Source organism: Chiloscyllium punctatum, chromosome 42 (genome assembly GCF_047496795.1).
Source record: "Chiloscyllium punctatum isolate Juve2018m chromosome 42, sChiPun1.3, whole genome shotgun sequence".
NCBI classification, from domain to species: Eukaryota; Metazoa; Chordata; class Chondrichthyes; order Orectolobiformes; family Hemiscylliidae; genus Chiloscyllium; species Chiloscyllium punctatum.
In genome coordinates this window covers 13,550,661-13,571,677 of record NC_092780.1, presented here as the reverse complement: position 1 = coordinate 13,571,677, position 21,017 = coordinate 13,550,661, and the positions used below count along the sequence as shown (strand labels likewise).

The following is a 21,017-nucleotide window of genomic DNA, read 5'->3' as shown; positions in this document are numbered from 1 at the left end:
CCCAAGGCACAGCATTGGAGTAAAGGGAAGATCTTTTAGAACTGAGATAAGGAGAAACTTCTTCAGCCAGAGAGTGGTGAATCTATGGAATTTACTGCCACAGAAGGCTGTGAAAGCCAGATCATGGAGTATATTAAGACTGAGATAGATAGGTTGTTGAGGATCAAGGGTTACGGGGAGCAAGTGGGAGAATGGGGTCGAGAAACGTATCAGCCACAACTGAATGGTGGAGCAGACTCGATGGACTGAATGGCCTAATTTCTGCTCCTATATCTTATGGTCTTCTGCAACACCTGCCCTTTCACCTCCTCCCTGCTCACCATCCAAGTGCCTAAACAGTCTTTCTAGGTGAAGCAGCTGTACCTCCTCCAATCTTGTGTATTGTATTCCCTGCACCCAGTGTGGCTCATTCTACATTGGAGTAACCAAATGCAGACTGATTGACTGCTTTGCAGAAGACCTCTGGTCTGTCCACAAGTGTGACCTGACCCTCCCGTAGCTGGTCATTTTAACCCAGCGTCCTGCTGACATGCCCACGTGTCTGTCCTCAGCATGCTGCAACGCTCCAGTGAATCTCAGCACAAACTGGAGGAACAACATCTCACCTTCAGACTAGGCATCTTACAGCCTTCTGGACTGAATAATGACTTCAACACTTCCAAATTGTGAACCATTTCTTCCCTTTCTTTTAGCTTGTTAGCATGTTCTCTCTCCACTCCCACCATCCCGGCACCAGTCCTTTCAAGTCTGGCAGGAGACACACCATTTTCTTTCATTCTTACATTCCGATCACTTAATCTGAACTGTCAGTATCTTTTCTCCACCTGCACCCTCCACCCACTACTACCCCCCTCATCAAAAATTATTGCATAAATGCTGACTCATCCACAATTCACATTAGCTCTGATGAAGAGATATCTAGACTCGAAACGTTAGCTTGCTCTCTCTCCAGGGATGCTGCCTGACCCACTGCGATCTCCAGCATTTGTTGCTTTCAGTACAGATTCAAACGTCTGTAGTAATTTGCTCCTACAGTTTGTGAAAATGTTGGGCTTTAGGCTGTCATTAGAGATTATCAGAACTTCTAAAGAAGTAACAGTTCAAAAGGTCACTCATTTGTTTAATACAATCAGAAGAGATAGAATTATAAAGTAGAAGGTTGGTTAACTTAAAGAGCAGGAGATATTATGCCTGCAAGAACAATGGCAGATTAGAGATGTTTTTGCTTTGGGACCTCAAGCTAAATTAGTTTTAAAAACATTTCATTAACCCTGAAAGGTTGTAATAGCCATTTATTTCATCAGATTAAACAATGAGTTATAAACAAGGGATAGTTAATCTAAAGGTCGGTTTGAGTGCAGCCCAGAGCAGGCTACATGATTATGGAGATTTAGAAAATTATCTGGCTTCAGTTTATCTGGCTGCTTGCTGAGAGTTAGTTTCAGGTGTGTGCAGTTTGCAGTTCACTGAGAGAAATTGGTTGACATAAATATTAGTTAAGAGTGTGGGGCTGGAAAAGCACAGCAGGTCAAGTAGCATCTGAGGAGCAGGAAAATCAGTGTTTTGGGCAAAAGCCCTTCATCAGGAATGAGGCTTGGGAGCCTTGGGGGTGATAAATGGGAGTGGGGTGGGGCGGAGAGGAAGGTAGCTGAGAGTGCAATAGGTGGATTGAGGTGGGGGTAAAGGTGATAGGTTGGAGAGGAGGGTGGAGCAGACAGATGGGATGGGTCATGAGGGCTGTGCTGAGCTGGAAGGTTGGAACTGGTGTAAGGTGGACGCAGAGGAAATGAGGAAACTGGTGAAATCCACAATGATGCCATAGGGTTGGAGGCTCCCAAGGTGAAAGACGAGGCAGTCTTCCTCTAGGTGTTGGGGGGGTAGGGGAGTGGTGATGATGGAGGTCCAGGCCCAGGACCTGCATGTCCTCGGCAGAGTGGGAGGGGGAGTTGAAGTGTTCAGCCATGGGGTGGTGCGGGTATCCCAGAGATATCCTGTGAAGCACTCTGCAAGCAGGTGTCCTGTAGAGGAGACTACATTGGGAGCAACAGATATAATCAATGACGTGTGGAAGAGCAGGTGAAATTTTGATGGAAGGTTCCTTTGGGGCCTTGGAAGGAGAGGAGAGTTGAGCTAGTCTGGAACTGCATGGTGTTTTGAAAATAAACTAACTTCTTCACTCACTGTTGAAAGGCTGGTGAGGCTTCATCCCAGTTTGAATCTTGAGTGAACTGGAATTGGATAATTGCCACCTTTGGTAGAGGGGGAATTTAGTGGACTTCAGTTTGGAAGTCTTGGACAGCAACCAAACCAAAGGACTAGGACATCAGTAGCCAACAGACAGTGAATGAAAGTGTTACCTCTGAGAATATTGAGCTAAGGAGGATTCTACAGGGGAATATAACATATTTATGAGTCATGATTTGGAGATGCCGGTGTTGGACCGGGGTGTACAAAGTTAAAAATCACACAACACCAGGTTATAGTCCAACAGGTTTAATTGGAAGCATACTAGCTTTCGGAGCGACGCTCCTTCATCAGTGATAGTGGAGGGCTCGATCGTAACACAGAATTTATAGCAAAAATTTAGTGTGATGTAACTGAAATTATACATTGAAAAATTATACATTGAAAGGCTTAACAGATGAAAGACTTAACAATCAATTTTTCAATGTATAATTTCAGTTACATCACACTGTAAATTTTTGCTATAAATTCTGTGTTACAATCGAGCCCTCCACTATCACTGATGAAGGAGCGTCGCTCCGAAAGCTAGTGTGCTTCCAATTAAACCTGTTGGACTATAACCTGGTGTTGTGTGATTTTTAATTTTATATTTATGAGTGGTTCCTATTCAAGTAAATAACTTTAAGATTGTGTTTTTTATTTACACCAAGAATTTTCTTTTTAAATACACAATCTTTCTTCTTGCATGTAATAAGCTATAGTGTTGAATGAATCCAATTTGAAAAGTTTAATTCAATTTTTATGACTTATGAGTTTTTGAAACATTAATCCTGTCTAGTTCTAGTAGTTTAAATGAGATACTCATAGTTTAGTTTTTGCAGGTTAGTGGTCCCTAACCAAGTAGCCATTGGTGAAATAAAAAAATATATTTTAATCCCACTCTTTCCCCTTTATTAAAATAGATGTTGGTTTCTCAATGCCATTGGAATATTTGTCCAGTACCCTTTGTGCAGGCAATCAAAGGATATCACATGATCTGTCCTTTTTTCATTATTAGAATAGTCAAGTTACCCATTTTATCTCCATCCCATTCCTACCTTTGATAAAGTCTTGAGCCACCTCTCCACCACATAGCCCACTTCACAGAATTGTGGCTGGATTCTGCTTACTGCTTTTTATACCCATGTTAAACTTTGAAATTCACTTTTTAAACCTCTCCTGTCTTTCCCTTATTCTCTATATCCTTCCTTAAACACTATATTTTGAAAACTTACATATCTGACTGAGCACCTGATGTGGTTTGGTGTCCAATTTAGTTTGAAAACACTCCCGTGAAGTGTCCTGAAAAGCATTACCATTTCAAGCACTACATAAATGCATATTGTTGTTAACCTGTTTGGATAAGAAGCAGGGCATTTTCAATATAATTTGCTTTTATCTCAGTCACCATGACAATGTGTCTGAGAAGTGACTAAACTCTTCAAACGTGTCAGGAGATGGGAGAGACAGGACAGCACTGGGTCTCAATCATGAGCAGTGTGTTTGTGATCACAGAAGGTGCCTCTAGGCTATTTTAAATTAATCCAGTGTGTAGGCAAGACTTCAGAGAAATAAATTTTGGTTTTATGCAAGTTGGCTGGAACATGAATTAACTCATCTTATTTACGTGTTATAAGGAGTGAACACAGGAGAATGCAGTCAAAAGAAAATCCTCCCTGCTGCCACATTCCTCTACTTGTATTTTCTCACTTCCTCTGCTCCAGGGAGGACATTCTCAATTCCCATCACTGAAAAGGAATCTTTTTTTACACATTGTAAAACCTATTGTATTTACCAAACTTCCCCCTTTTAATTAAGGAAGGGGGATTCCTGACTCCATGGTTGTATTAGCTGAACACATAATAGGAGCGAATAAGATGAAGGAAAGTTCTGCAGGAATTATAAAAACAATATAAACACTTTTCTATGCAGTTGGTTTGAAAATTGCTTTTAATCACATGGAATTTTTACAAAAAATCCACACGTACTTCAAGACATTATTGTACATAATACTGTGACGGTATTAACTAAACATGAGTACAGAAAGGTACAGAAACCTTTCTGTATGAGATCATGCAGTCTTCACTGTAATAGAAATGAAAAAAACTACAGATGCTGGAATCCAAAATAACAGGCACTCCCATTCTGACATGGCCACCTCCATTGCTACAAAAAATCACAATGTAAAACGTAGGAAAATCACCTCATCCTCTGCCTGGGCAGCCTACAGCCCAGAGGACACACATTGAGTTCTCCAATTTCAAATATCTCCCCTTACCAGCCCCACCCCCTCCCTTCCCAGCCCCTCCCCTCCCTGGTACCTACTGGATTCATCCCTCACATTGACCAACCCTCTGCCTGTCTTCACCTTCTCCACTTTACCACTCTGCCCCTGCCCCCTCTTTATCTGCAGCTCCCCCAACACCCACACCCAGTCCAGAAGAAGGGTTACACGCGAAAAGTCGACTTCTCCGCCTCCTGATGTTGCTTGGCTTGCTATGTTCTTCCAGCCTTCTGCTTATTTCACTGTAATAGAAGGCAGTCATAAATCTTGGGTTTGAGAATGGAATTCTAAAACTTCAGATAAAGCTCAAATAATGTCAATCACCTATTGCTACTGTCATCTATACAAACATTTAATATCAAATTTGTATGTCCTTTTTACCCCCTTCGGGTGCAATGGCCGACAGCTGCAGGGGTGGGTGTTGCTGTCATATGACTTGGATTGAACTGTTACCTATCACAGGATGAGAGGACCTTTGTTGATGAGATATATTCTGTGTAAATGCAGCTCTGGCAGGCACTCGGACTAGTGGTGTTGACAGAGCTGGTAGGCCCTAGGACCCTGCACTGTAGGAGGTGAGTACTTGGGGCTCTACAGTGGAGAGGTGGATGATCCAACAGGCATTAGGAGTCTACTAGATGGGCACGCACGAGGAATTAATAGCCATAACAAGGGCAGGCATTAGAACCCAGACATGCTGGGTCCAGGATTGGTGGCTTAGCTCTAGAATTTTGCTCAGGGGGGCGGGCACTGAGACTGGGTCCAGTCATTGGGACCCAGCAATGTTGAACCAGGAGGATGGTTATGCGAGACCGGCTCGGACCTTGCAATCCTGGCCCTAGGAAGGTGGGAGGACAGGCAGGTACTAGGATCCAACTGTATGGCTCTGGCAAGAGCTGTGTTTTAGTTCCAGCCTATGGGCTCTCCAGGATGACAGATATTAGGACCCAGCAGAGCCGGATCTGGCTGAATGGATCATTGAGTACTAGGACCTAGCAGTGCAGTCCCCTGCAGGTGGGATGCAGAATGGGGACTAGAACCCAGCACTTCTTGCTACAAAAAGTGCATAGTAGCAGGGCGCCAGGACCCAACTGAGCTAACTTCAGGAGAATGTTCACTAGGATATAGCAGTGCTGGCTCCTGTAGGCTGGCAGTCACCAGGACCCAGTATTGCCAGCTTGGGCTGGTATCAGGATGCACTGGTGCAAGATCTGGCAGACATTAGGACCCAGTGGTGTCCGCTCTGGTGGGCACAAGGACCCAGTGGTGTCCGCTCTGGTGGGCACAAGGACCCAGTGGTGTCTGCTCTGGTGGGCACAAGGACCCAGTGGTGTCTGCTCTGGTGGGCACAAGGACCCAGCAGTGCCTGCTCCAGTGGGCACAAAGACCCAGCTGTGCCTGCTCTAACTGGCACTAGGACCCCGCAGTACTTGCTGCGGTAGGGACTAGCACCCATGGTGCCAGTTTCTGCAGGTGGCCCTAGGACCCAGTGGTGTTTGCTCCAGTGGGCAAGAGGTCTCAGCTGTGCCTGCTCTGGTGGGCATTAGGACCCAGCAGTACCAGCTCCTGCGGGCGGACACTAGGACCCAGCGTAACCAGATCGTTTGGGTGGGCACTAGGACCCGGTGGTGCCACCTCCAGGCAGGCACTAGAACCTGGCGATGCTACCTCTGGGCAGGTACTAGGACCCAGTAGTACCACTACCAGAGGACACTAGGACCCGGCAGTACCACCTCCTGCAGGAGGACACTAGGACCCAGCAGTACCAGCTCCTTCAGGCAGGTGGGCATTAGGACCTGGCAGTACCAGCTCCTGTGAGCAGGTGGGCACTAGGAGCCAGTGGTACCAGCTCCTGAAAGCCGACAGGTGGGCACAAGGACCCAGCAGTACCAGATCCTGTGGGCAGGCATTAAGACCCAGTGGTACTAGCCTCTTGCAGGTAGGCATTAGGATCTGACAGTACCAGCTGCTGCAGGTGGGCACTAGGACCCGGTGGTACCAACTCCTGTGGGCAAGCACTACGACCCGGCAGTACCAGCCTCTTGTAGGTGGGCACTAGGACCCAGCAGTACCAGCTCCTGTGGGTGGGCACTAGGACCTGGTAGTGCCAGCTCCTGTGGGTGGGCACTAGGACCTGGTAGTGCCAGCTCTTACAGGCAGGCACTAGGACCTGGCAGTGCCAACCACTGCAGGCAAGCACTAGGACCTGGCAGTGCCAGCTCCTGCAGCAAGGCACTAGGACCCGGCGGTGCCAGCCTCTTGTAGGTGGGCATTAGGACCTGATGGTATCAGCCGCTGTAGGCAGGCACTAGGACCCAGCAGTACCAGCTGCTGCATGTGGGCACTAGGACCCGGTGGTACCAGCTTCTTGTAGGCGGGCACTAGGACCCGGCGGTGCCAGCTCCTGCGGGCGGGCGGGCGGTCGGTCGGTCCCGGGTTGTCCTGAAGCGTCTCTGAGGAGCCTCCGGATCCGAGTCGCAGGCGCCTCCCGGCCGCAGACAGTGAGTGAGTGTGAGCTGGGGCCGGGGCTCGCTGACAGACACGGGGGGGGGTGCGGGCTCGGTGCCGGCGCTGGGGAGCCGGGCTGCCGGGGTTCCCCCTCTCAACTTTCCCGTGAGCGGGGCATCCTCGGGCCGGGCAGCCCAGCCGGCACTCACCGAGAGGCGGGGAAGAGGCAAATCGAGAGGCGGGGCTGCAGGGAGTCCCAGGCGGGGCCTAGGAGTTGTCAGGGAGGAATTTAAATCCTGCCTCTGAAAGTTTACCAAAGGCAGCAGCACCTTCCCCAGAAACTGTCTCAGTGTCTCTGCAGGAGGATGGTCTCCTTTTTTAAAAGTTAATTTGGGTTTATCAGCAATTAGCTGTGGACTTGAATCTCCCAGTGGGTTTTATTTTCGTGTTTTATATTTTAATTGCAAAAATATTGACTTTCACAATCATCTTATTGAAAATGTTTGTACTTTAAGACAAAAACAAGGCGTCTAACACATGAGGTAGTTTCATTTAACTTGTCAGTTTCTTTTGAGGTGAGTTGTTGCAGGGTGTGTTTTATTTTGCACTTTCTTCCAAAATATTTGCCTGGTTAACTGTGAAAGTCCGTCTGTTGCCACTATTTTGCATCCTTTTCTCTTCTCCCTCCTTTTTAAGTTCCTTTCTTTTGAAGGTTTTAGGCTCAACACCCCCACCCCAGGATTTTGACAGCGAAATCTAGGCTGGCTGTCCCATTGCAGTGCTGAGGGAGTGCTGCAGTGTCACAGGTGCCATCATTTGCTTTCCAATGTTAAACTGAGACCCTGTCAGCCCCTGCGGTTATGCTTAAAATATTCTCCCCGCAGTCTGAGGATGGTCAATATCTATCCTTCAATCACCATTGTTTTTTTAAAAAAAAACGATGATCTGGCTACAATAGCATTGCTGTTTGTGGGATCTTGCTGTGCATAAGTTGGCTGCCACTTTTGCTTTGCTGGGGCCAACAACTGCACTTCATCAGTTGTAAACTCTTTTCCGGATACCCTGTGGTCATGCAAATTGCAGTGCCCCTCTCACGTAAACTTGCTTAATATTGAGGTCTGTATCCCTCAAAACCAACTCCACCTGACAACACCTATTGTTTGTACACCTGACACCAGACTCCTGAAGCAACTGCTCCATTTGGAATCAGTCGTGACAGGACACTCTACAAAAGAAGGCAGTGAGCACATTGAGAGATTTCATCAGGGACATGTGGAGTTGAAGTCCAGGTTTTGGAGGAAGCATACAAATCTCAGGGGGAGAAAAACTCCTCTTCCTGACTTTTCAAGTACTACTAACTCCACCTGTGCCAGAATCTGCAGATGGCATTTTGGATTCACCAGCCATCTCTGATCCCATCAAACCAGAGTGGAAATAAATGGTCGTGAGAGACTCCCCATGAAGAGAGAATTCAGTGGTAGCCTAGCTTTGCTTCCCCTGAAGCTTAAAAATATCACAACACCAGGTTATAATCCATCACGTTGTATGATTTTTAACTTTGTCCACCCCTGTCCAAGACCAGCTCCTTCAAATCATGAATACCATCCCCTGAAGGTAGTCAGCACTTTACTGTGATCTGGCTGCACTGATTGCAGTCATTGATGCCTGGTTGAAGTTTTTTTTAACCCCGTGTTTTTGGGCAGTGAGAGTTAGTACCTTAAGTGGCATTTGGATTGTCACTGATTGTGTTTTCACCCGATGTTCAAAGGCACACTCTCTAATGTAGGCTCACAGACTAACAAACAAAAACCTTGCAGATCAGATCATGTTTACCAGCCTGGTTCTTTACTGAGTGTTTATTTGATGTGTGAAAATTGGGTTGCAGAACTAAAACTTGCAGGTTTTATCACTGGCTTCTGCTAAAACAGGGTGATGGTGAGTTATCATAGTTGACCTCAACCCCTTGGACGAGGTTTGGGAAGAATATGAAGTCCCGTCCTGGCTCCTGATGGAAGAACTTGTAGGTTGGATGGTGAGTGAGGTCTGGTTTATATTGAGTGCGATGCCCTCTATGTTCAAATAGTAGGTCAGGGATCACTGTTTTGTGCTGGTGTGTTAAAGGGCTACTCAGTCGAGACACCAAATGCGACTGGTATCATGTACTTGTACTTCTGCCTTCCAAAGGTTAATACCTTCAGAAGGGATCAGGATTGGAGATATTTCTAAATGCACATTATGAATCTATTATAAATAAGATAATATCATTGACATCCTTGAGTGATTTCAAGTTTACGATCTCATTGTGAAGTTGGCATAATTTATTGTAAACTGCATAACATTGTTGCATTTTCTAACATCATCTGAGCCCCACTGAGTTTGGTGTTTTGTGATCAGCGCAGGATCTGTATGATTCTCTGCGTGAACTACACTAATGATAGAATTTCTTGGAGGTGAAGTTATGTTTTCAAGTCAGTTATTAGAATTGACATTTATTGTTGTCTTGAGCATCATTGAACACCCTTGTATATCATTCGTTTGGATGTGTACAGAAGTGTAATTAGCAGAAAAAGTTAACCTTAAAGTTACAAGATGTTTCATATCAGAACCTCTTGTGTTTAAAGGTCTGTCAAGTAACCAGGTTAATGTTTCTCCTTTCAAATTACTATCTTGTATCTTATGTGATAGCAAGCTGAATAGTTACCTCCAGAATAATCATTGCACTTTTTAGCAAAAAGTTCTGTAATGATATAATATTTTTGGTTAAATAAACCTTATCAAATTTTTAATATATGTTCTGTTTATGCTGTAATCTCTGAGATAGGATTGTGTCTTTATAAAGGCTCCCATGTTTTTATTATCTTGGTTTAATCATAAATATTTTATAAATACATTATATTTTTAAGAGTACACAGTTAGAAAAAGAACATGCCTACAGGCTTTTGCAAAGTTGTATTCTCCACAGTTTTTATTTCTTAGTTTGTCCTGGTGGTTCAGTATAATATTTGGTGCTTTAGTGTCTTTAGTGTCTTTAGTGATACCCTGGCAATTTTTTGGCTTTTGCCAAGATGATAACTGTGACGTTGTGATCGAGGCTGATCTCCTCAGTGAAGGGAAGGCTGCCTTTCAGGGATATTAAACTGTGACTCCATCAGTTGGATGTTGAAAAATCTCTCAATGTTTCAAAGCTATGCCAGGAAGTTTCCTCAGTGCCCTTGCCAAGATTGTGTTTTCTGTGGATCGATGCAGATTATTTGATCACTTATCTGGGTGCTGTCTGTGGGATGTTGCTGGCATAAATTAGCTACAGCATTTGCCTATAAAGTAATAGTGACTCCATGTCAAAGATGATTGATTGGCTTCAATGTTCTTTGGGGCTTTCCAAAAATGTGAAAGGAGCTAGATAAATGCAACATTTCTTCTCCTTTCTGACCACTATCAAAGAAAGATTTTGGGTCAAGATTCTTGGATTGCTAAATTGACAATGTTGAGCAAGAACAGGATTTTTTTTGTGATTGAACTGCCCTCTGCTCCTCACTGTCTAAAAGAACCTGTGAAAAATGGCTATTTCATTGAGCTACTAAAGAGCTGCCAGTTGCTCTGAAACTGTGTTGTTGCACAAATTATTATCCTCAGAAATGCACCAGAGAGGTGGCTGGATTTTAATTAGGTACAATTTTAATTGAATTGAAAACCCCATGGATGGTGTACATTTTGGTAAATGTAGATTTTGTGAGTCCCTCCCATTTTAACATGTTTACAATGCACCTGTTCATTACAGTTTGGGTGAAGTTGCATAATTTAGGTGAACAAAATGTGAATAAAAATTAATCTGACAAAATGTTAATAAATTATCACACCATCTATATGAAATTGCAAAAAAATTAACCATTTAAAGAAACATTCGAGAGTTATGCTATTTTTTAAAAAGCGTTCTGGATGTTGCATAGCAAGTACTGTAAATTATATCAGAGAGTGATTACAGGACAGTAATCTCATCAAGGGGTTCAGATAACATTGGAAACAGCAAAGCTGAATGATTATATAACTGCTTTGAAATCGCTTTTGTATATCTTAGAGCATTGTTCCATTTGGTTAGATAGGATTTTGAAATGGGTGGATCCTGACCAGGCGACAATTACAGTTCAACAGAAATAAAATTCTGTCCTTCCCAACCTTTTCAACATTTCAGATCAGTGTGAATATAATCCTGTTCATTATAGCCATTTCAACATAATTTAAGGTGTGATTAGTAGTTAAGTCTCATATAGTTGTATGTTGTTTTTTTTAAATATCTGTTTTGTTATTAACTGCTACAGCATTAGAAAATAGTGCATATTAGTGTTCCACTACCTCCAGTATGGATGCACTTCCTCATTTCTTATTTAATGGTACTTTCAATTTGTAGTTTATGTCTTTCACAAAGCATTGCAGGCTTGTTGAGCAACCTGGGAACATATGGGCTTATATGATCAACTACAAATGTGTTTTTCAAAATAGCAAATTAAAGTCACAATGCAGTAATCATTGTGATACTTTATTACTACTCCTACAATCTTTGACATGGAGTCCGTGGGGAATTGATATTAATTATTGTGCGTGTTATCAAATTGAGGTTTCTCCTTCTCATTGTTTCTGGACTTTGCTCTGCTGCAGTTGGTTTTTCATTTGTCTACATCAACATTGAATATTATTCATAAAGGAACTTTGTTAGCTGTGAAGCTATAAAAGATACTACCTGTGTATTTAAGTGTGTGATTCAGCTGTTGCTATCTATGATGGATGATGAATATATAGCTGGAAAATAATATCAGGTTTGACAAATTTCAGTTCGGAAACTATTAAACAAAAAATAATTTTTAAAATTTTTGTATTCTAAATTGTCATCTCACTGTGAAGAATTCCTCTAATGCAATATGCCAGTCTGCCTGGTTTGCTTCCCATCTAGTTAATGACATTAATAAAATTGCATTCTTAGAAGTTGCCTGTTTCAAAACTATGTGCACCTGAAATTTTGGTAAACAATTAATTGTGAAAGAAAATAGAAAATTTTACTTGCATTCCCAAGTTGCTTAGCTCTGACTTTGGTTTTGAGCAATTAGGAATGTTGGTTATAGGCTATACAAGCCTTTTCTGTACTTTGTTTTTGTGTGGATGAAAGAAGGACCCCAATCTGTATCCTTTGTTCTGCCTTTTAAATTTAAAGCCTCTTTTTTAACCAGTTCCCATACCTACACTGCACACCAAACCATAGCCTCCCCAACTAATTCTGGGGTATCTTTGCTACTTGATGAAGGAGCAGCACTTCGAAAGCTAGTGCTTCCAAATAAACCTATTGGAATATAACCTGGTGTTGTGTGATTTTTAACTTTTGTCCTCCCCAGTCCCACACCAGCACCTCCACATCATTGCTTCAATGAGTCATACCTAATGTGTCAGCACACATTCTGAATGTGACTTCCTTGAATGTGTACTCATCACAGAAAACTGATACAGTCTAGACCACCATCCCACTCACCACCCCAGTTGGGTTAGTGGTGGTGCAGTTTCCAGGAAAGATCTGTAATTTGTTTGAGTAGAATTCTCATTGACATAACCAAAGGGGCAGAGAGGTCGATTGTTATATTCCTCCTGCTTCCTATGGTTACATAGGCAAATGCTGCAAAGCCTAGGCATTGAACATGAGACTTTCTCGTCTGCCTCAGCTGGGCTTTTTCTCACTCACCAACTTCCTGGTTTGATTATTGACTGAAGTGTTGACTGATTTTAAAATATGCTCAGTTACTGCAGACAGCTAGTTTTTTTTTATTTAAGGGTTAAAACAAGGGCTGAAGGAATACATTTGTTGCAGGAGCTCTGTCAACAGTTCTGTTTGTGAACCACATAACACTGCTCAGATAACCTTTGCTGTGGTGTTAGAATCTCTGGATTCTACATCAGTCAGCAAATAGCTCTTTAAATAACTTTAGTAAAATAACATGCAGTTCGTTTTGAGATACTTTGGTTCCTGAAACTGTTAACTCTAAACACAGTGAAGCAATGTTTGTAGCAAACTACCAAATTCAAAGTTAGTAGTTCTCTCAGTTTTGGGCTCATTTTCAACTCGGGGCTAGTGGGTTCAAGCTTACTCCAAGAAGTGGAGCATAAAATCTTGGCTGGCATTCCAACAGAATTCGGAGAGGGTGGTGCATGGTGTGAGAGGCTGGCTTTTTGACAAGGTGTTAAATCACGATAGGAGTTGGTGAAGTTAAAAATCACACAACACTAGGTTATAGTCCACCAGGTTTAATTGGAAGCACACTAGCTTTTGGAGCACTGTTCCTTCATCAGGTGGTTGTGGAGGGCTCAATTGCAAGACACAGAATTTATAGCAAAAGTTTACAATGTGATGTAACTGAAATTATACATTGAAAAATACCTTGATTGTTTGTTGAGTCTTTCATCTGTTTGAATACCATGATAGTTCGCTTCTTTCATGTGTAAATTACAAAACGTTTTTTTAAAAGTTGCATTCTCAGGTTGACTGTAACAGTTGGTATTAGCTAGACAATATGTTGAAGAGAGGACCTTTGTTTAGTTATTTCCCTGTTGTCTGGCACACCAGCAGGAAACTATTTGTAGCTAACCAGCTAACACAGTGGCAGATCACTCACTACAGTACAATGTTTAAACCTTGGGATCTTTCTGATAAGTCGGGCTTGTTCGCCATGCTGAGTACTTCATTTATCCATTAGTCACAATTCTGAGTTTTTAATCTCTGTTGTGCCTTATGTTTAAATGCATAGTGTTCAAATGTATTTCTGGTAATATAAATTCTAAAAATCAAATCACAATTTACTGTACAAATTAAAATCTAAGAGTGAGTATCATTGACAGATGAAACTCGGGTGGGTTTGTGCTGTGGACTTGTATCATTTAAGAAGTATGTCAGCATTGCTCAAATTAACTTAAGTTTAGTAAGCTTTCTTCCCTTCCCACAGTTTCTGGAGTGAAAGGAAGCTGCACTGATTTATTGAACCACTCTGTACTCTATGCTGTGTTCATTGTTTTTGACCTGCTAAACCACTAGGGATTTTGCAATTTGAGTCTGTTATTTTGGGCTTTCCAATGAGTTCTGTCCAGTGCTGCTTGCTGGGATTTTGGTGAAGTAGGTGACATATCTCCTTGAACCTCCAAGTAACCTAATAAATATAGATTTTGTTTATCAGGAAAGAGTATTTCAAGTTGTTAAGGACTGAGGAAATCGTCTCATTTGATATTTCTGTGCAGGTTTGTAGTCAGAGGTGATGAATGTAAAGGTGCACACCAAGAAGTGCCATGCACATAATGTTAAACGATGTTGACTTGGGTGTCTCTTTTTTTTTCCCTGGGTATTTGGGTAGCTTAAGTAGCTAATGGTATCATGCTACCAGTGTCCCTGACAAAAAAAAGGTCAAGAATAGCATTATGCCAGTACATCTCTTTCATGACACACTTATACAGCCAAGTTAGGCAAAATTAAAAGCTGTTATAGATTTGGAAAAGTTTTGGACATGGAGTGAGAACATCACAACTTTTATCATAATCATTCTTCTGGCATAATAAACATAACATCAGCATTCAAAGCTAACTGTATTGCAAGAGACATTTGTCATATTTGATATCAGATGAGCATAGACATATTCAGAACATCACAGGGCAGTTCTTAATATTGGGAGTGAGGAACCAAACATTATGCTCCGAGTACAAACATGCTTCTACATCAGCTCAAAAGCTAGTTTGGAGGTGCCTCAGTGAGGGAGAACAGGGAGGCACCCTGACAATATCCTTATTTCTATTTAGTAAAGCATTTCAATAGAAATGAAACATAGCACAATAGTCTACTTGTGCTGTTTTTCTTTGAAACATGTGATATTGAGTTGTGGTTTCTCAGGCAGTGGAAGCCTAAAGTAAAACACCAGGAAGTAGCATGTTTCAGCTATGGTGGTGGAACTGCACTGCAACTCATGTAGTCTTGATGGTCAGCACTTTGCAGTAGATTTATCTTTCTGCAGGAAGGCTTTACATATCAGTGATATTTTTTCCAAAATTATCTTCCTCAACTTTGATTCATGTGTTCAAATTTAGTCTTAAAAAGGTTGAATCACATATGTTTGGCAGTTTTAAAAATCTTAATTGAAGTTGCAGTGCTTTGGAACAAAATCCTTTTCAAATGTCACTCGAATTGTCACATTCATTGAATGATGGTTTGTGACAGGTTTATTTCTTTATGATGGGATTAGAGTATTTTGTGACTCATCAGGATCTTAATGGGCTTTAATGATGTAATCTTGTGTTACTCTTGATCTCTTGCTGGATTTTCAGTGAATTAATTAAGTATTGAGATTAGATGTGCTTTGAAGCTCAGTTGATCAGCTGCTGGAAAATCGTATTAACTAGAGACTCCCAGGTATGTGATAATGTGCCTATTAAGCTCTGACTTCTTGAACGGACTGTTTTAATTTTTAATTTCAGACAGTCTTGCCATGTTTGAAAGACATGGGTCATTACATCAGTATATTTTCTCTGAGTCAGAAAAGAGGCACAGATTATATTGCACTCTGAATTTGGGCTGGATTGAGATTATACACTATTTTTGAGGGTCTGAAGTTTTTAATTATAGGAATACTGCTTACCAAATTTCAAACTGATTGAGATTGTCATTGGAAATTGGCATCTGTTGCTTTTTGTACATATTCTGGGCAGCAACATGACTCCGTTTGCACTGCTACCTCATAGCGCCAGGGACATGGGATTCGATTCCAGCCTTGGATGACTCTGCAGACTGCAGACAGCACACAGACATTCTCCCTGTATGTACCTCTGTGGTTTTATGCCGGGTGCTCAGGTTTCCTCTCACAGTCTGAAGATATGCATGCTCGGTGGATTGGCCATAGGAAATTGCCTGTTAGTGTTCAGGACAGTGCAGGTTAGGTGGATTAGTCATGGTAAATGGGGGTTATGGGAATAGGCTGGGAAGCTGGGTCTGGGTGGGATGCTGTTCGGAGAGTTAGTGTGGATTTGATGGGTGAATGGCCTCTTTCCACACTGCAGGGATTCTGTGATTCTTTATTGAGGTGTCTGTTTAGCTTGGAAGATCGCCATTTCTTCCCCATCCCTAATTGCTCCTGAAGGTACAGCTGTAGTCCATGCTGTATAGGTGTACCCATTGTTCTGTTTAGAGAGGGAGTTTAACCCAGCAGTAGTGAAGCAATGGCAACATAGTTCTAGGTCAGGATGTTTTGTTGCTTGAAGGGAAACTTGAAAGAAGAGTTGCCTCTCTCTATTTGTCTGCTTCTCTTTCTGTTCTGGGTGTTAAGAGGTTGTGGTGCTTGGAAAGTGCTGTTGAAAAAGGCTTTCAAGTTGCCCCCTTTTTCCTTAAGCCCTGAGTAAAATTAAGAGTGAGAGAGGAGTAAATTTAAATTCCTGCTGCTGGATATGGCGCATGTGAAGCAGAGTTCAGATGAGGAAAGTTTTTTTTTAGATTAGATTAGATTACTTATAGTGTGGAAACAGGCCCTTCGGCCCAACAAGTCCACACCGCACCCGCCGAAGCGCAACCCACCCATACCCCTAACCTAACGCTATGGGCAATTTAGCATGACCAATTCACCAGACCTGCACATCTTTGGAGTGTGGGAGGAAACCGGAGCACCCGGAGGAAACCCACGCAGACACGGGGAGAATGTGCAAACTCCACACAGAGAGTCGCCTGAGGCGGGAATTGAACCCGGATCTCTGGCGCTGTGAGGCAGCAGTGCTAACCACTGTGCCACCGTCCTCATATATTTGAATTAATATGTAATGAGAGGAATCTTTTAAGATTTACAGAAATTAAGGACACAGATTAAATTGTGGTGTTAAAAGATGATTTAATAATTATTTGAACTATTGGGGGAAAAGCAGACAGTGTGACAGGGTAGGTTTCTCTTGTGAAGAGCCAAACGTAGATTAAGGTTTCCCAAATGACCACCTCCTATGCTGATTCTGGTTTAGCCTGTTCATTTAGACCAGATAGAAGTATTGCGTTCTGAAGAGGAGTCAATGGACCTGAAAGGTTAACTCTGCTTTTTCTCCACTGATGTTGCCAGACCTGTTGAGTTTCTCCAGCAACTTTGTTTTTGTTTCGGATTTCCAAACTCTACACTTTGTTTTTTTTTAGAAGAAGTATTGTGTGTTGCTTAAAGTAGAAAATCAACAGGTGGTAAAATATGGGATGGTGTCAACTGTAATGAGGTGGTTGTACTTGGAAGAGATGAATGTCACCAGAAATCTATGCAACAGTTATTATACTGGATCTCTGAAATGGGTCAGACATACTGAGGAAAATGGGTCAAGATTAGAGTGGTGCTAGAAAAGCATAACAGGTCAGGCAGCATCCGAGGGGCAGGAGCCCTTCATCAGGAATGCCCTCTTTCCTGCTCCTCGGATGCTGCCTGACCTACTGTGCTTTTCCAGCGCCACTCTAATTTTGACTCTAATCTCCGGCATTTGCAGTTCTCACTTTTGCCATATTGAGGAAAATGGCATTTTTCCTCCGTTGGACTTGTTGCTGTATTCCCAGTTTGCGGATCTTGATTCTTAAAAATATCGGTGTTCAGAATTTGTGTGAAACATTGGAGTTTGTGTCTTCTTCACACTGTCAACTTGCATTTATATAGCACATTTTAACAAAGTGAAACATCCTGAGGCACATCACAGGAGCATTTGACACAGCTTCATATAGATATTAGGACACAGGTCTGAAAGCTCGATCAAAGAGGTGGCATTTAAGGAGAGTTTGCTGAGAGTGTGGAATTAAAAATAAGATGCTTGCTGTTTGAACAGAGGTAGTTGCCACATCCCGCACCTCCGCCCTCAGACCCCTCCCCTCCAACCGTAACAAGGTCAGAATGCCCCTGGTGCTCACCTTCCACCCTACAAACCTTCGCATAAACCAAATCATCCGCTGACATTTCTGCCATCTCCAAAAAGACCCCACAACCAGGGATATATTTCCCTCCTCACCCCTTTCTGCCTTCAGCAAAGACCGTTCCCTCCGTGACTACCTGGTCAGGTCCACACCCCCCTACGACCCACCCTCCCATTCTGGCACTTTCCCCTGCCACCGCAGGAACTGTAAAACCTGTGCCCACATCACCTCCCTCACCTCTATCCAAGGCCCTAAAAGAGCCTTCCACATCCATCAAAGTTTCACCTGCACATCCACCAATATCATTTATTGTATCCGTTGCTCCCGATGTGGTCTCCTCTACATTGGGGAGACTGGGCGCCTCCTAGCAGAGCGCTTTAGGGAACATCTCAGAGACACCCGCACCAATCAACCAAACCGCCCCGTGGCCCAACATTTCAACTCCCCCTCCCACTCTGCCGAGGACATGGAGGTCCTGGGCCTCCTTCACCGCCGCTCCCTCACCACCAGACGCCTGGAGGAAGAACGCCTCATCTTCCGCCTCGGAACACTTCAACCCCAGGGCATCAATGTGGACTTCAACAGCTTCCTCATTTCCCCTTCCCCCACCTCATCGTAGTTTCAAACTTCCAGCTCAGCACTGTCTCCTTGACTTGTCCTACCTGCCTATCTCCTTTTTCCACCTATCCACTCCACCCTCTCCTCCCTGACCTGTCACCTTCATCTCCTCCCCCATTGTACTCTATGCTACTCTCTCCCCACCCCCACCCTCCTCTAGCTTATCTCTCCATGCTTCAGGCTCACTGCCTTTATTCCAGATGAAGGGCTTTTGCCCGAAACATCGATTTCACTGCTCGTTGGATGCTGCCTGAACTGCTGTGCTCTTCCAGCACCACTAATCCAGTATTTGCTTTCCAGCATCTGCAGTTATTGTTTTTACCTAGAGGTAGTTATATGTTAAGCACGTCATTCAAGCAGTGTGAAAGTTTTCTGTTTCACTGTGGTGTTTTTTTATTTCTCTTGATATGTCTTCCTACTTGGTGTAGGAAGATTGGCAGGAATGTTGAGAGCTGTTTTATTTTTTTTTTCTTTTCCTTTATCTTTTTTTTTTTTTTTTAAATTAACCCCCACACTACCGCCTAAGTGCGGTAGTGCTTATTTTTTTCCCCAGCACCCATGGTGTGTGTGTGCAGGTGTGAGACACAGTGAAAGACACAAAGTGTACGAATCTTTATTCAATTTCCACCACCAGGAAGATATGAAAAACACCCAAGTGGCCAGTGACAAGCACTGCCCTTCAAACCACAGGGCAATGCTGTGTGAGCAAAACAGTGAAGGGGAGGGTAGGGACTAAATCAAAATAGAGTTGGAGGGAGGAGAGCTGTTTTATTCTGCCTCCTACTCTGCATTCATTGGCTGAGAGGCTGTGCTGCAAGACCTCTGCCAGTGTCAAACTTGATCATGTAACTCTGACATAAGAACAGTCACCCCATTTTAACATTAATTTGTTCTGTGGAATACTTTGAAACATCTCTACAACTTCACCATATACAGTAAGTGCTCGTGTTAGTCCTCAGAAACACATATTAGAACAGTATGTGTGCCTTGGGTAGGCTTGTTCTCCCAATTCCAGTATTTTTGAAAGCTGCTTTGCCGTTTTAGCTCGGTGTTTATTGTGTGCCCTACTGTGATCATAGTTACCAGCAAATAAAATGGATTCTGAACACTGCAGTGTAGCTACATAATTATTGAGTTTATAATTAAAAGTCTTGTACAGTCTGCTTTTCCTGTTAGAGTTGCATTCAGCTTTCTGAAATACTGCCCATCACAAGTTGTTGATTATACCCCTGTTGTTTTAAAACATTGCATTCTCATGTTGCAAGCAGTGGGTTAGGAGATAAGCCAGTAACAAATTGAAATCTTACGTACAGCAAGCTCTTTTTTTTGTAAGTAAACCACTTACTTCCTGACATACTTTCCCCTCACACTTTGAAGATGACACCCCTATTGTCTGACTCGCCATGAGCAATGCAAGTATACAAAAGAAAGCGGATGGAGCGATCAGCTGGAGGCATTTACATGATGGTTATAACCACAGGAGCAGTTTGAGATTATTGCCTTTTAAATCACTCCACTGCATCCTTATTCTCTATCTAGTCTCATGTCATCTTACAGTGATGTTCCACAATTATCTCCGAACAAAGCCTGTGGTATTGGAGGACCAAGTTGAGAAATGCAGCTAATAAGACCGATTATCTGTTCTGAGATATTTGCAATTATTGTAAGTTATTTCTCAATTACATTTGCTGCAGAAATATATTTAAAGAACAGAAAATGGTAGAAATACTGTTTTTTACAGTCAGTGACGAACCTTATGCATAGACATACAATACAGATAGAAATATTCCCAAAAACATGATCAACTGAAGCTGATGTTCCATTTGCAAGATGTTATCAGTGTTGGAGCAACACGAGGCCCTAAGACATCAACATTAATTTCAGAAAATGGTTTTTTGCTGCAGGTTTTTAAAATTGTCCAATAAGTTAAGATGTGATTTTTAAAGCTGAGCTTTGAAGTAGTTTTTAAAAATTAATTCAGTTAGCCAGTTCTCCAGAGAGATGCAGTTCAACATTCAGTTATTTTTACGTATCTCCTCTTTTATCTTCTCTATTATTCACCATCCTAACACCACCACTCCCCCCTCTCCCCACACACCTCCCCATTTCCCTTAAAGGTGCAATGTTGTGTATTCATTTTTATTGCCAGAAGCCCTCCAGTACTTTACGCACGTTCTCCCTGTCTGAGCTGAGACAGTGCAACCTTGGGCAGCATCATACTTTTGATGTTTTGTTTTAGTTCATAAATTTATTTATTTGCTATGTTGAGATATTATCCCATATTACTAGATTGGTGATAATTTTGGCACCAACCATTACTTTCTAAAACTGACCTGAGCGTATTCAAAAAGTACGGGGAGCCAGTGAACACAGTCTGCCGATTTCTCAGCAACAAGCCCCAAAAAATGAAGAAAAAACTCATCCTAGCCACTCTCCCCTACATCAAAGACATCTCAGAAATGACTGCTAGACCACTCAGACCTATTGGCATCATGGTAGCCTACAAACCCACCAACA

General features: G+C 42.7%; 1 protein-coding gene across 10 annotated transcripts in view; it reads left to right on the top strand.

Annotated features, from left to right (window-relative positions):
- The first annotated feature begins 6,908 nt into the window (after nucleotides 1–6,908).
- raraa (retinoic acid receptor, alpha a) overlaps nucleotides 6,909–21,017 on the top strand; it is a 571,472-nt gene continuing 557,363 nt past the window's right edge. For 3 of the 10 annotated variants that reach the window (XM_072561431.1, XM_072561417.1, XM_072561423.1), the window contains exon 1: nucleotides 6,911–7,012. The gene's annotated coding sequence lies outside the window, so the exon portion shown is untranslated. Of the gene's footprint in view, nucleotides 7,013–21,017 lie in introns of all 10 variants that reach the window. The other 7 variants (XM_072561419.1, XM_072561418.1, XM_072561430.1 and 4 more) reach the window with 6 other exon arrangements.